Source organism: Ictidomys tridecemlineatus, unplaced genomic scaffold (genome assembly GCF_052094955.1).
Source record: "Ictidomys tridecemlineatus isolate mIctTri1 unplaced genomic scaffold, mIctTri1.hap1 Scaffold_439, whole genome shotgun sequence".
NCBI lineage: Eukaryota > Metazoa > Chordata > Mammalia > Rodentia > Sciuridae > Ictidomys > Ictidomys tridecemlineatus.
Window position 1 is genome coordinate 42,367 of NW_027522840.1, and position 14,122 is coordinate 56,488.

A 14,122-nucleotide genomic window follows, 5' to 3' on the forward strand; every position below is an offset into this window, starting at 1 on the left:
TAACAGATGCTAATAAAATGAGATGTGTGAGGCAGTGATAACAAAACCTATTTTTTTTTTCTTGAGGATAAGATTTTGTTTGAAGCCCACATTTGACTATAGTATCTTTTCCAAAGGTAGAGAGAGAGAATGTGTGTGTGTGAAAGCCACAAGTCTCCAGATGCAGGTTGGCTCATAATTTACCAGTGTAATTTCACTTTGGGTTTTGTTCTTTTAGTAATTATTGAAGAATAAGTGATACACACTTCCATTTAGTTTTTTTTTTAAATTTTGCTTAGTTTTAAGTTATCTTCCTAGAGTATGAGACATGTGAGACTCTTAACTAGAGCGTTTGGCAATTTTCTCTTTTTTTAGTACTCATGACTTATTGTGGGATAGCATGCCTGTTTCTTGAAAGATGATTGCAAAATAGGACGCCACTTGGCCACCCATCTCTTCAAAAATGAAAAAGTGTTTATATATTACATCATAAATTTTTTTAAAAAAATTTAGTTTTTGACAGTCCTTTGTTTGTATGTGGTGCTGAGAATCAAACCCAGTGCCTCACACAAGCCAGGCAAGTGCACTACTGCTGAGCCATAACCCCAGCCCCATCATAAAAATTTTAATATAAAATCTAATATTATGTATTATTATTCTGCTAAATTTCATTTTCCAAATAAAATGAAGCTTGACATGATAAGCTTTCAAAGCACATATTTCAATTTGCACCTTTATAAAACATGAGTACTATTTCTAAGAAGATGTGTATCAATCTAAGTAATAGCTTTTACATATTTTGAATCATAAAATCGTGGCTTCAAAGTTGGTGGATTTGACATAAAGTTTAATGCAGAGATGAGTTCAGAAGTGCTACTTCTTTATAGCCAGTAGGAAGGGTTATTTCTTTCTCAGAGATTTGCCATATTAGGAGATAATGTGAAAAAGAGGTTTGTTATAGGGGAAAGACACACTTTCAAAGATTTTCATCACATTACTCAGCACTTAATTCAGTTATCCTAACAAATAGCCATTGAACTTATTTAGCAAAGTTCTCCATAGCATCATTTTATATTGAATATGTACTTTTAACTTTTTAATTTCCTGATAGCCACTTTGGGAATCCCAGTCTCAAATTGAAGCATATTGCCAGCAAAACAGTAAACAATTACTTTTGAAGATTTTCATGACTTGCATGTGTTTTCTGTTTTTTTTAGTTTTTCAAATTTTTTTTTCAGAGAAGTATATCAGAGAACTCCCTGGTAGCAATGGACTTCTCAGGTCAGAAAAGCAGAGTTATAGAAAATCCCACCAAAGCTCTTTCACTTGCAGTTGAAGAAGGACTCGCTTGGAGGGTACTCATAATTTCACTTTCTTGAAAGGATTTTTAATTTGAATTTGTTTCACCCTCAAAACTGAGATTTGTTTTCCCATTCCTTGCTCAGAAAAAAAGATGTTTCCACCTGGGCAGTCACAGTAGCCCCACTGCCTCCTCACAGACCTCTGCCACAAACATGGGAATGTCTTCTCCTAGCCATGGTCACTGACCTGATGGGCAGCTTTGTTGCGACCCCCTTGCCCGCAAGGAAGACGCGACTCAGGAATCTTCTTTCAGCAGTTTATTCAGGCCCTTGATATTCTTCTAATAATTCTTCTACTCCTACCTCGGATGCCCCTCCCAGCCTTAATAAAGCACCGCGAACCCCAATGCAAAGCTGCCACGTGTACCCTTCTCACAGGGTGCTAGAAAATGACACGCCAACTTTCTCTGATAAGGAGCTGGGAACACGCCAACTCTCTTTGATATGGAGTTGTCCTTCACAGACCACAACGGAGCCAGCGCCATCATGTAATGGCGACCACAGTCCGCAGGAACGGCTCACCACAGCTCCCCCTTTTTGTTTCACTAAGACAATACAGGCGAGAGTAGAGGTCCTATCCCACTGTGCAAAAGTGGCTGCATAGTATGGGCCAGCCCCAGGGGTCGCCTTCCCCAGATCTGACACCATATCAGCCGACGCCTTTTTTCGTGGGGCGGGGCGGAGACACGTCAAACACGCATGCAATAGGACATGCTCCCCTTGAGGTCCCTCTTCTCAATGGATCACTCAAGTGCAGTGCCTTGCCTCACATCCTGTATCGTGACGATGGTGAGTAAGAGGGAATAGCTGAGGTTGAACTGTGGCCATGCAGAAGTACAACTACAAACAAGTTGGCAGCACCCTGAAAGAAAGGCACGGACTTTAAAGTGATAGATAAAGACCAGTGTGGAAACCCTTCTGCATGCAATGGCAACAAGACCTGCAGACTGCAAGGGCTTTCCAGCACTAAGAGAAAGACAAAAGAAGGACATGTCGTACCCAGTGCAATGTTATAATAACTTGGGGTGCAACGACCATGTCAAAGGCACTAGTGTAGAAACCCATCTGCGTGCAATGGTAGCAAGACCGGCAGAGTGCAAGGGCTTTCTGACACTAAGAGAATAACGAGGAAAGACATGTCAATCCCAGTGCAATGTTATAATAACTTGGGGTGCAATGACCATGTCAAAAGTTTAGTGCTTAAGATGCGCAAGCCAGACCTGTGGCGAGTTGCCAGTTTCTAAAGCAGCAAGAGCTTGTATGATCATAGCCTTATCTTGAGCACTACGAGCCTTAAGGCGACAGAGAAACCACAAACAGAGGAACATACCAAAACAACACAGTGCACCAAAAATGCCTACTCTCACCCACTCCTTAAAAAAGGAAAAGGCAGAAGATATCCAATTGGTGAATTGACCCAGAGTCACGGGATCGACACGGGTACTATTCAAGACAGCTATCTGGGTTAGTTGAGACTGGATCATGTCTTCCGCTTTCATGGACCAATTTCCGGCCAGATATCCACCAATGATGTGGGAAGCATTCCTGGAATCATTAAATCTGACAGAGGTTATACATAAATGTGCACGTTGGTCAATGCAGCCTAAAAGTACTAGGTCAGCCAATTCTTCTACCTGAGCTTGAAGAAAATCTATTCTCTGGTTGGTATTTAAATCCCTGACAAATTATGTTGATTAATCGCATTTTGCGATTCAAGTATAGTGGACGTTTGTTGAACAACTTGATTAATAGTGGCAGCAGTTTGTACTTGACTGGCCATGGCTACTCCGGCCGTAACTGCTGCAGCAGCAGATGCCGCCACGGGTGTCACTATAGCTGCTGTGATTCCAAAATCTCTGCGGACTCTAAGTAGCTCTACAATTGGAAATTTATCTGGATCCGCAGTGACTGGGATTGGGACAAAAGTTGGAATTTTCATAATTACTGCTACAGTCCAAGAACCATTCCAACACTCAGATAAGAAACAGGTAATAATAGAACAATCCAGCATCCCCGATGAGGTGTGATTAGCTAAAAGGAACAGGAACGGGGATTGGATACAGACCATTGCAGGAGGCAATGTGGCATAATGTAACAGAGAGTTGAACGAAACAGATGTAAGCCTATTACCTCGTTCACTCTCCTTGGTAGTGCCAGAAACATTAGCCAGCCAACTTTTGGCTCCTAGTAATTGAGCCAATGCGGAAATATCGGCTGAAGCCCCCTTCTCATTGGAAATGAGCCATTGAAACCAGGACCAACCTGTTCCTGTAGAGGAGTTGGCATTGTTGTTAAAGTTATAAACATATCTCTTTAGAGGGGGGGAAAAGGAGAAACCTTTAGCAACTTGATGTTTCTCCCAAGAATGATCCTGACAAGGCGTAAATGTCGGGGGAAAACCAAAATTAGGGGTACAGTAGGGAGAGGCCATGAAATGAGTGGCATAGCAAGTACTATTAGAAGAAGGAGGCATTGGGATAAATACCTCGGAGATAATAGCTAAAGTAGTTATGTTTAAAACAGAGCTAGTTGCGGGGGTCCCTGAGCCTGATTGCTTCCCTGAAACTACTTGGCTCAATACAGCACTGAGAATACTCCCTGAGACTCGACTGGACCGCAATGGGTCCTCCCTGTTAGTCAAATTTTTGGTCTTAAGGCTAATACAATTAGTGTTCCCAAGACTGAAACAAAAAACTCCTGTGAGATTAACTTGAGACTGATTAAAAATATTTTCCATGTCCCCTCTAGGAGAGGTACAAGGAGCAGACATCTCACATGAGGTAGAAAAAAGAGTGGGGAGGACACTAGAATTACTATGAACTGGCATTGGCATTGGCCATGCCCGTGCCACTGCCCACCACTGCATTGGTGCCATCTGTACCGTTGGCACTAACATCAGAGCCAGAGCACTCATCAGAATGAAGCTCCTCATCATGGGACTGTTGTGGCACCTCCTGCTGCTGGTTAGTAGATCTCGAGACTCTTCTTGTCAGGCGTTCAGGGATCCACAGCGGCTCCGTGCGATCCTGGGGAAAAACACATACAGATCCTCGTGCCCATGTCAGCACGGGGTCAGGGCCGTTCCATTGGCCCGTAAGAACATCCTTCCACTTAACATAGCCAGTCACAGAGGGCTGAGGGGACACATGTCTATCGGCCGCAGAGCGGCCATGAATATCCAAATTCAAAAAATTAATGGTAAAAAGAGCTAAGGACAGGCGTTCTTTAGGAGTGTGGTCAACTCCTATTCCCCCTTTTTGTTTTTCTAAGGTTTCTTTTAAGGTGCGGTGGGCATGTTCAACAATGCCTTGCCCTTGAGGATTGTAAGGCAACCCATGAGCAAGTTGTACTCCCATAGTAGAACAAAAAGATGTAAACTGTCTGCCCGTATAAGCAGGTCCATTATCAGTCTTAAGGGATGCAGGTGCACCCCATGCTGCCCATGCCTCTAAGCAATGAGTAATAACATTACGTGCCTTTTCTCCCGATAAAGCAGAAGCATGAATAATTCCAGAGTATGTGTCAATAGAAACATGTACATATTTGAGGTTACCAAAGTCAGGCACGTGAGTTACGTCCATTTGCCAGACGACCAATGGCTTCAATCCTCGTGGGTTTACACCATAAGTAGGAGGATGAAGAAATGTGACGCAATGGGGACATTGTAATACTATCTGACGAGCATCTGCTCTGGAGATGGAAAAACGTCTACGCAGTGTCATAGCATTGACATGAAAGTTGTGATGAAACAATTTAGCTTCTTCTAAGGAGGAGGCCAAGCATACCAACTGGCTTTTAGTTGCCGAGTCAGCACAGGCATTACCCTGTGATAACGGGCCAGGAAGAGAGGTGTGAGCCCGAATGTGCATTGGATAGAAAGGGGCAGTACGGCTACGGATAAGCTGTTGAAGCTGATTAAAGTAAGCAGACACAGTATGGGTGTCACTAATAGCTCCTACAGCCTCCAGAATTTTGAGCGCCTGCACCACATAGATGGAGTCCGAAATGAGATTGAAAGGAAAAGAACACTGTTTAAAAACTTCAATGACAATTTGTAGTTCTACCCATTGTGGATTTCCAGGAGCAAATTGATGCTGGAAAGGGGGAGAGTCATTAATCACATAAGCTCCCATTCCAGACGTAGAGCCATCAGTAAAAATGTTAACAGCCCCCGGAATTGGAGTGGGTGAAGTTACTTTAGGGAAAATGATGGGATGCTCTTTAACAAAATGGAGTAATGGATGAGAAGGGTAATGATTATCAATATCCCCTTGAAACGAGCAACATAGAATGGCCCAGTTGTCTAGAGTAGCACACAAAACATTAGTTTGAGCTTTAGAATAGGGTATGATAAGAGAAGAAGGTGCTTGTCCAAAAAATTGAATGCTCTGTTGAATCCCTCTAAGTGCTAACGCTGCAACAGCATCAGGATAGTATTCTAAAGATTTTCCTGGGGATACATGTGGGTGGATCCATAGTAAAGGCCCATCTTGCCACAGTACTCCAGTAGGCTGCCACATAGTGGCAAGTACACATAACTGGAAAGGTTTATCACTCTGGAGCCTGCATAGAGTAGCATGTTGTATAGCTTCTTCTACTTTTATAAGGGCCGCTCTGGCCTCTTTAGTGAGGGTACGAGGGGAAGTAAGATCTGGATCACCCTTAAGAATAGCATACAAAGGCTGGAGCACGATATTAGGAATATGTAAATAACCTCTTATCCAATTAATATCTCCCAACAGTTTTTGAAAATCATTTAAAGTTTGGAGATCTTGAGTTCTTATAGTAACTTTTTGTGGTTTTAACATGTCATATCTAATCGTCGCTCCCAAATACTGAATAGAATCCCCTTTTTGAACCTTCTCAGGTGAAATATGTAATCCATACTGAGCTAACAACTTCACCAAGTCTTTATAGGCCTCATTAACTGACTGTTGTAATTTGGCTGCCAATAATACATCATCCATATAATGAATAATCTTGATGGAAGGATATTTTTGTCTGAGAGGTGCGAGTGCCTTCCCTACATACATCTGGCAAATCGTAGGACTGTTAGACATTCCCTGTGGTAAAACAACCCACTCAAACCTTTGATCTGGTTCCTCGTGATTACACGAGGGAAGGGTGAAGGCAAAACGCTGTGAGTCCTTAGGATGTAAAGGAATAGAAAAGAAACAGTCTTTAATGTCAATAGCAATGATATGCCAGCCCTGAGGAACAGAGGAAAGCAGCGGCAGCCTGAAACACCCCCACCATACGGAGGCGGATCGGGAGGCTGTCCGTTCTTGAGCCCTTGCTTATCTCTGTTCCCTGTACCTAAACTCCCTAGCTGCCGAGACAGCGTCTCCAGCTCCTCCTCTTTATTATCTTCTACCTCTGACCCACTTTCGCATGGGGGCGTGCGCATCACACTGAGATCTGGATACAGTCTCCTCCCGTTCTCCACGCCCTGCACACTCCCCTCTTCCTGAGACACTTCACTCTCTGTTGTTTCTGATTTTTCCTCATGTAATTGTTCTAAAACCTCCTGCCCTTTAACAAGCGCTTCTTGGCATCGGCCATCCATAAGACAACTACGGACCATCTTCCAGAGGGGTATCACCCCGCCCTCTAGCATGCCTTGCTCACGAGCAAAGTCAAGGTCTTTGCCTAATTTATCCAGCTGGGTGTAGTGAGGCTGCCTGAAAATGCAAACCATGGTGCAGCTGTATCTACCCTCTGTAAAAAATTTCTCCAAGGTACTGCGTTTCACCTCCAGTCCCTTGGAACGTAAAAGGCCATCTAAGGCCAGAAGAAGTGGACTTGAAGTCACGGCACCCATGACGCAACACAAGAAAACACAGAAATCGAAAGTGAAAGTACACAAAACAAAACGAACATACACAGAAAGAGAACAAAAATTCAGAGTGCAATTGCTATAAGATGTAGCGCCCTCTCTTTACAGAGGAGCTTCCCGCTTTTTAACAGCGGGTCCCACATTACCTGGGACTTACCGGTGCACCTCCCTGACCGCTGAAAGTTCTGGTTCCTGGGTGTTTTTTGTTTCTTTTTTCCCGGGTTTCGGCACCACTTGTCGCGACCCCCTTGCCCGCAAGGAAGACGCGACTCAGGAATCTTCTTTCAGCAGTTTATTCAGGCCCTTGATATTCTTCTAATAATTCTTCTACTCCTACCTCGGATGCCCCTCCCAGCCTTAATAAAGCACCGCGAACCCCAATGCAAAGCTGCCACGTGTACCTTTCTCACAGGGTGCTAGAAAATGACACGCCAACTTTCTCTGATAAGGAGCTGGGAACACGCCAACTCTCTTTGATATGGAGTTGTCCTTCACAGACCACAACGGAGCCAGCGCCATCATGTAATGGCTACCACAGTCCGCAGGAACGGCTCACCACACAGCTTGACATGACTTTAGTGACATGTGTTCACTAAGTGATGAGGGACATATATGTAGTAAAATTGCAGTCACTGCAAGCAAACTTTTGTATTCATTCGTTTTATTTCTTTAGCCATCCATTGGTTCCAGCCATGGTTTCACCACAAGATTTCCAGAGATGACGCTCAGCGATTGATTATTTAGCAAGGACTTATGAATGGGTAAGTTTGATACTTTTAGTGTTGAGTAGAATTTGGGTTTTGATTTTGGATTTGGTTTGGATTTTGCCAGTAAATAATAATCATTTATTCAGTGGACACCAAGTGTTTTTAATTTTGCTTATTATAACACAGAAGTGACTTTGTTCTGTAAGAGTGACTATCACTGAATTCTAGCAATATCTGTATAATACCCAGTACACAGAGTGTGCTTAGTATTTGTGTATAAATTAACAGAGAAGAGAATAGTATTCTTTGTTCTTGACTAGGAGCACTAATGTTATACATTCTGTGCCAATTCTAGAATTTTAGATATTAATTCATGAGAGGAAAAAACTAACCTTGTTTTGGGGTATCAATGCTTCAATTTGAACAAGTAATTAATATGATTCTAAAATGATTAACATTATGACATTATCCTATACATTGTAATTCTTTTTAGGTATAATGCAGGGTATATTAAGTAAAAATTTTTTTCTGATGTTTTCAAAGTTTGCTTTTATTTCTGTTTACATCTCTATTGCTTTTTCTCTAAATATTTACAGCTTAAAAATATGAATCTATTAAAATAGTACTTTTTGATGATTTTTTTGTGTTATCTTTTAATAGGATACCATGGAGTAAACAAGAGAAGCATAAAATATTTTATGAGAGATTTATAATCTGAAGGATTTTCTTCTCACATTACTCAGTTTCAGGTACTTTAATACTGCTAAGTTCCTTCCCAAATGCAGTACAATGAGAACATTCTATTGAGGATTGGATGAGAAATAAAACCATTGTCAGTTTAAACAACTGGAGAAAGAATCTTTTATCTTCAAAGGTTGACTTAAGATGATGACAAGGGTTTGAGGAGATTTAATACTGACATTTGGGTAAAAATGCATCTTCACATGGAAGATTATTAATAACAAGTCAACATTTCATCAGAGTCTAAATAAGAAAGGATTTTAATATACTTCTCTGCTTGGAGCATGGTCAATTTTTGGATATAAATTTGAACAGTGATCACAGTTACAATCCAGTGATGTCAGAAAAAGAAAAAAACAAGAAATAATGATTTAAATGTTTTAAAGATTATAATTCCCTTTATTTATGAATTTGTAACCTGGAGAAAATAGTTGTACAGAGTAATCATGCCTGTTTCTATTATTTTGGTATTCCTTTGGAAAGTTGTGAAGGTGTCAGGTAGTCCACCAGGTGGTAGTGGTGATCTGCTTGAGAGAAGGAAGACTTACTGCTTAATTTTTCCGTGAAATGCCCTTTGTCCTGTCTCCCAATGATGTAATGTCAGAGTCTCACAAATAAAATGGATAATTTCATCAGACATCTGTGATGCCTCAGATTTGGCTGCCTCTTTGCCCAGGCACAGTGAGATTAGTTTTGAAGTTACCAATGGGGACCACTTACACAGTGTTTTTGCCAGTAATTAATACAAAACTGGCTTTTCACTGAATTGACAGTAAATAAGAATCCATACCCAGCAGCCTTTTTCTCTGAGACCATTAGACCACGTCTTCTTTTTGTAACCTGGCATTAATAGAGGCTTTCCCACTGCATTCTTCAAGGTTAAAGTGCACGGTTGGGTATATTTTTTTAACTTGAAACATTTTTACTTAAACATTTAATAAACAATTTTAAAGATGGATTTTAAGGATATAGCATTTCTTATTTTCTGTCATGTAACAGTAGAAGCCAGAATCAAAAGAAGAAAGCAGACCAAGTGTAGAAAAGAGGGTAAAAATGATTTTACTGTAAGTCATTATGTCTTACACACACACACACACACACACACACACACACTCATCCGTTATTCGTTTTCATCCCTTATTCTTTCTGGTAGTTACATGGCAATACCCAATTTCCCAGTGGAAAAAGGACAACATGAATTGTTGATGCAAACGAAATGTTTTGCTGGGTATTGTAAGCAAACAATGTCACAAATAGACTGTGTATTTATCATATTAAAATTACATTAGCACTGATGACAGTTTTGTAGTATGAGATTATGTTGTAACATATCATTCAACACGTTGAATAATCATACCCACTGAATACACAATTAAGGAGATCCAAGCTACAGCTTTTATGAGTACACATCCTGGGTTTGTTACATACTATGTTTCTAAGAAATCTGTGAGTAAATGTAGAAACATATTGAAATTCTTCCTCTCTCCTTTTATAGTTTTCTTGGTAAGGGGTAGTCAGAGTAACCCCAAAACTTTCATCCTGTCAATGAGTCATGGACAAAAAATAAAACACTTTCAAATTATACCACTAAGTAATTTGTGATTTCACATTCGTATATTGTATATGATCTTAATGCATGAGCTTTTGGAAACTTTGTTTTTCTATTGTTCCTTTTATTAAATATAATGTTAGGTGCTTGTGCTTTGACCAGAGTTAAGTTTGGCAGAAATGGTTTTATGAGCCTGAATTAATATGAGAAATACAATATGAGAAATACAGGAATTGTAAAAATTAAATTTATCTTTTTTCCACAAAATAAGATTTAGCAATATTGTATAGACCCCATGACATCTATTGTTAAAAGACCACTAAAGATTCTTTTTTCTGAGTTCTAACCATTCTTTTAAAAAACATTATTTTAAAACCTTTTCTCTTCTCTTCTCTCAAAGACATTTTTGCTATTATTGTTAGTAGTTCATTTGTTTTAAATTATTTGTATAGAAACACAGGAACTGTGAAATTGGTGGACTTTAAATAATCCTGGGAACATGTTTAAAATATCTGTGACTCTGATTTTGGCTGGCACAACTTGCTTTGTGTTTTTGTTTTTGTTTTTTATTTTTTGCTTCTGCTGTTGTGTGTCAGCATGTGCACATTTGTACATATGTGACATGCACATTGAAATCAGGCAGAGTAAAACAGATTCAATCTACTTTCAGGAAGGTCTTATTTAAATTACTAATGCTTCCCTTTGAATTGCTTCTTTTTTAAATCATCCAGAGGCCATATAGAGTATCAACCCTGCTTCTTTGATTATTTGATCAGTGTCCCCAGCAAGTATGAGCTTTTAATGCTAGAAGACTTCTCCACAAAACAAAAAAAGTCAACTGACATTTCATTAGCATAATATTTTATTGCTTCAGAATGAATTTGCTGAAAAAATTATATGACTAGTCATTTTTAATATACTGAGGCATTAAGTAGACAATGTTTAGAAATAGAAATTAATTTCTGTACATGGAAGCATTAAAATCTCCTGTCTACTTTTACACTGAATAGTACAGATTTCTCTCTGTTCATTGACTCAAAATTGTTAAACTATCCTAACTAAACAGAACTCTGGGAGAATTAGATGCAGAGAAAATGGAGGCATGTTTCTTATCCAAGGATCATTTGATACTTCTTTTAAATGTAAGTGAAATTAAAGAAGTGGGCATGCTATGCTATTCTCTGCACTTTCCTTAGTTTTATAAACTTGTCATTTTTGGCATGAAGACATAGCTTGCAGTGGAACAACCAATATCCTTCTGGATTCTTTACCCTCTTTACCAGCTTGTTGCTTTTCCTATTGCAGGTGGAAGATGATGGTGAAATGTTCCACACGCTAGATGATGGCCACACTAGATTTATGGATCTAATCCAGCTAGTGGAGTTCTACCAACTCAAGAAGGGTGTTCTTCCTTGAAAGTTGAAACATTATTGTTCTAGGATTGCTCTATAGCTGAACCAGGAGTTACGTGTTAAACTGTTGAAGAAAAAAGACTCAAGGGAGAAAAATATTAAAAAAAGAGAATAAATAAGGGTAAAAAACACTGTGGTAAAAGGAATATTTCACCTGCAAGTTATAAAAAATATTTTGTGCATTGCAAATAAGCAAAAACTTGGATTGGCATTACAATCATCATTTAAAATTTGTAAGTTGAAATTAAACCTTAGGAAAACATTATTTGGAGTGTTCTTTTGTGGTTTCATATATTACTGTATTTTCTTCAAATATGAATACTTCAAACATTTATCTGCTCCTTTTTAAAATATGACCGCCCTAGAATTCTCAAACACCAAATATGAAGAAGAAATCAGGTTTCAGTTTTTGCAAACTGAATTCCAGTTATACTACTTTTTTAATATTAAGAAGCATGACAAAATCTTTAGCTATTAATTAAAAGAAACTATACATTACTTGTTAATAAAACTAAAAACAATTTTCAATTGTATGTTCTCTGGTTTTATTATAGCCAAAGGATCAAATCATACTTTGTGGTAGCAGCTTAAAATTGTTTTGAAGTAAATTGTTTTTTTGTCTATAAAACTTTCATTAAAGTCATTGAATTACTAATTGTACCATAAAATCTATACTAGTATTGAACATATTAGTGGCACATTGTTAATTGCACTTTTTCATTTCTTAATAATTGGCTGAGATTATCTATTTTTAAGAAAATTATCAAATTATTAAAAATTTTGATAATTTGCACATACTTTATGATATATAAACTATGATAACATAACATTGTCACCTTGATATTTCATGTTTAACTCATGCTTTTTCAGAACATTCGTTAGATCCTTTCAATAATAAGTCAGTAAACCAATTAAAATAGATAGAAAGAAAGATTCAAGATCTATGAGGATCCTAATAGGTAAACCTTTGTTCTTCTCTTTGTGCCCCTTTTAGTTTTTTTAGCATGGTAACATCAATATGGAAGCCAAAGATTTTGAAAACTTGAGACAGTAACCTGCCTGTTACAACTCCAAGACAATCTGGGATGTTTTTACTTTTTAGTTTTGTTTTTTTGGCTGGGTTTTGACGTTTTTGTTTTTTTTTGTTGTTGTTCTATGTTTCTTGTTCCCAGTTTGGTGGGAAGAATAATCATTGTTCTTTAAAAAAAGAGGGAAAACAAAATATCAAGTAAACCTCAATGTTATACAAAATATTGCCCATCCTCTCTAACTGAGCCATGTAACAAGCTTGTGGGAAAGATAGTTTTTTTAATCAATATTTCAAAACTGCATAATTTACTTTTAGATTTAAAACTATACATTTTTGTTAACAAAGCATAGATCACATTCATGAAATGTGAATAAAATCAATATCACTGAAAAATAATTACTTATTGAATTTTTAATATTCACTTTACTTCTCAGTGCAAATCTAACTCCTAAAACAATAAAACTTAGAACATTAGTCTACTATTATAAATTACTGGTCAAGAGGCTGGGGTTGTGGCTCAGTGGTAAAGTGCTTGCCTAGCATGTGTAAGGCACTGGATTTGACTCTCATCATCACATATGAAAAATAAATGAAAAAAGGTCCACCAATAAGTAATAAAAAATTAAAAATAAATAAATAAATTACTGGTCAGGTGTCCACAAACCCTGAAAGACACAGGACTTGCTGGTAGAATAGTGGGAGGTAATCACACTTGCCCCTTTCAAACTTTCATCATGGGCCTGGGTATTTCTGATTTATTTCCAATTTATAGAAACACACTGTGTTATGAATTGGAATGCACTTTCTCGTGATATCTCCATTTCAAACAAATATCATAAAATGTAATATTTTAAATATTAAATTCTTATAATTTGATCAATTTGTGTTTATATTTGTTATTTGTGTTTCTAACTTCATTGCTAATCTAAAGTTACTATTGGGGAACTCAGATTTTATATGAAATTGCTTACTTTAATTTTAAATCAAAAGTCAAAATTACTGAGGAAAGAGTCAAGGAGTGTTTTAGTCAGCTTTTTTTACTGCTGCAGCCAAAAGACCTGACAAGAACAATCAGAGGAGGAAAAGTTTATCTGGGGGCTCACAGTTTCAGAGGTCTCAGTCCATAGACAGCTGACTCCATTCTTTGGTGTCTGAGATGAGGCACAACACCATGGCAGAAGTGTGTGGTGGAGGAAAGCCATGGCCACCAGGAAGTGGAGAGAAAGCAGAGCAAGCTCTCCTCACCAGGGATAAAATATAAACCCCAAAGGCACATCCCCAGGTACCCACCTCCTCCAACCACACCTTACCTGACTATGGATAATCCCTGTCAGTGGATTGTTGCAGTAGATTAGTTGAAGACTCTCATAACCCAATCATTTCACTCTAAATTTCTTGCACTGTTTCACACATGAGCCTTTGGGAGACACCTAATATCTAAACCATAACACAGAGGGAAAGTATTGTTTTCTTAATTTCTTTTAAAAAGGGGTACTTGCCTCTGTGT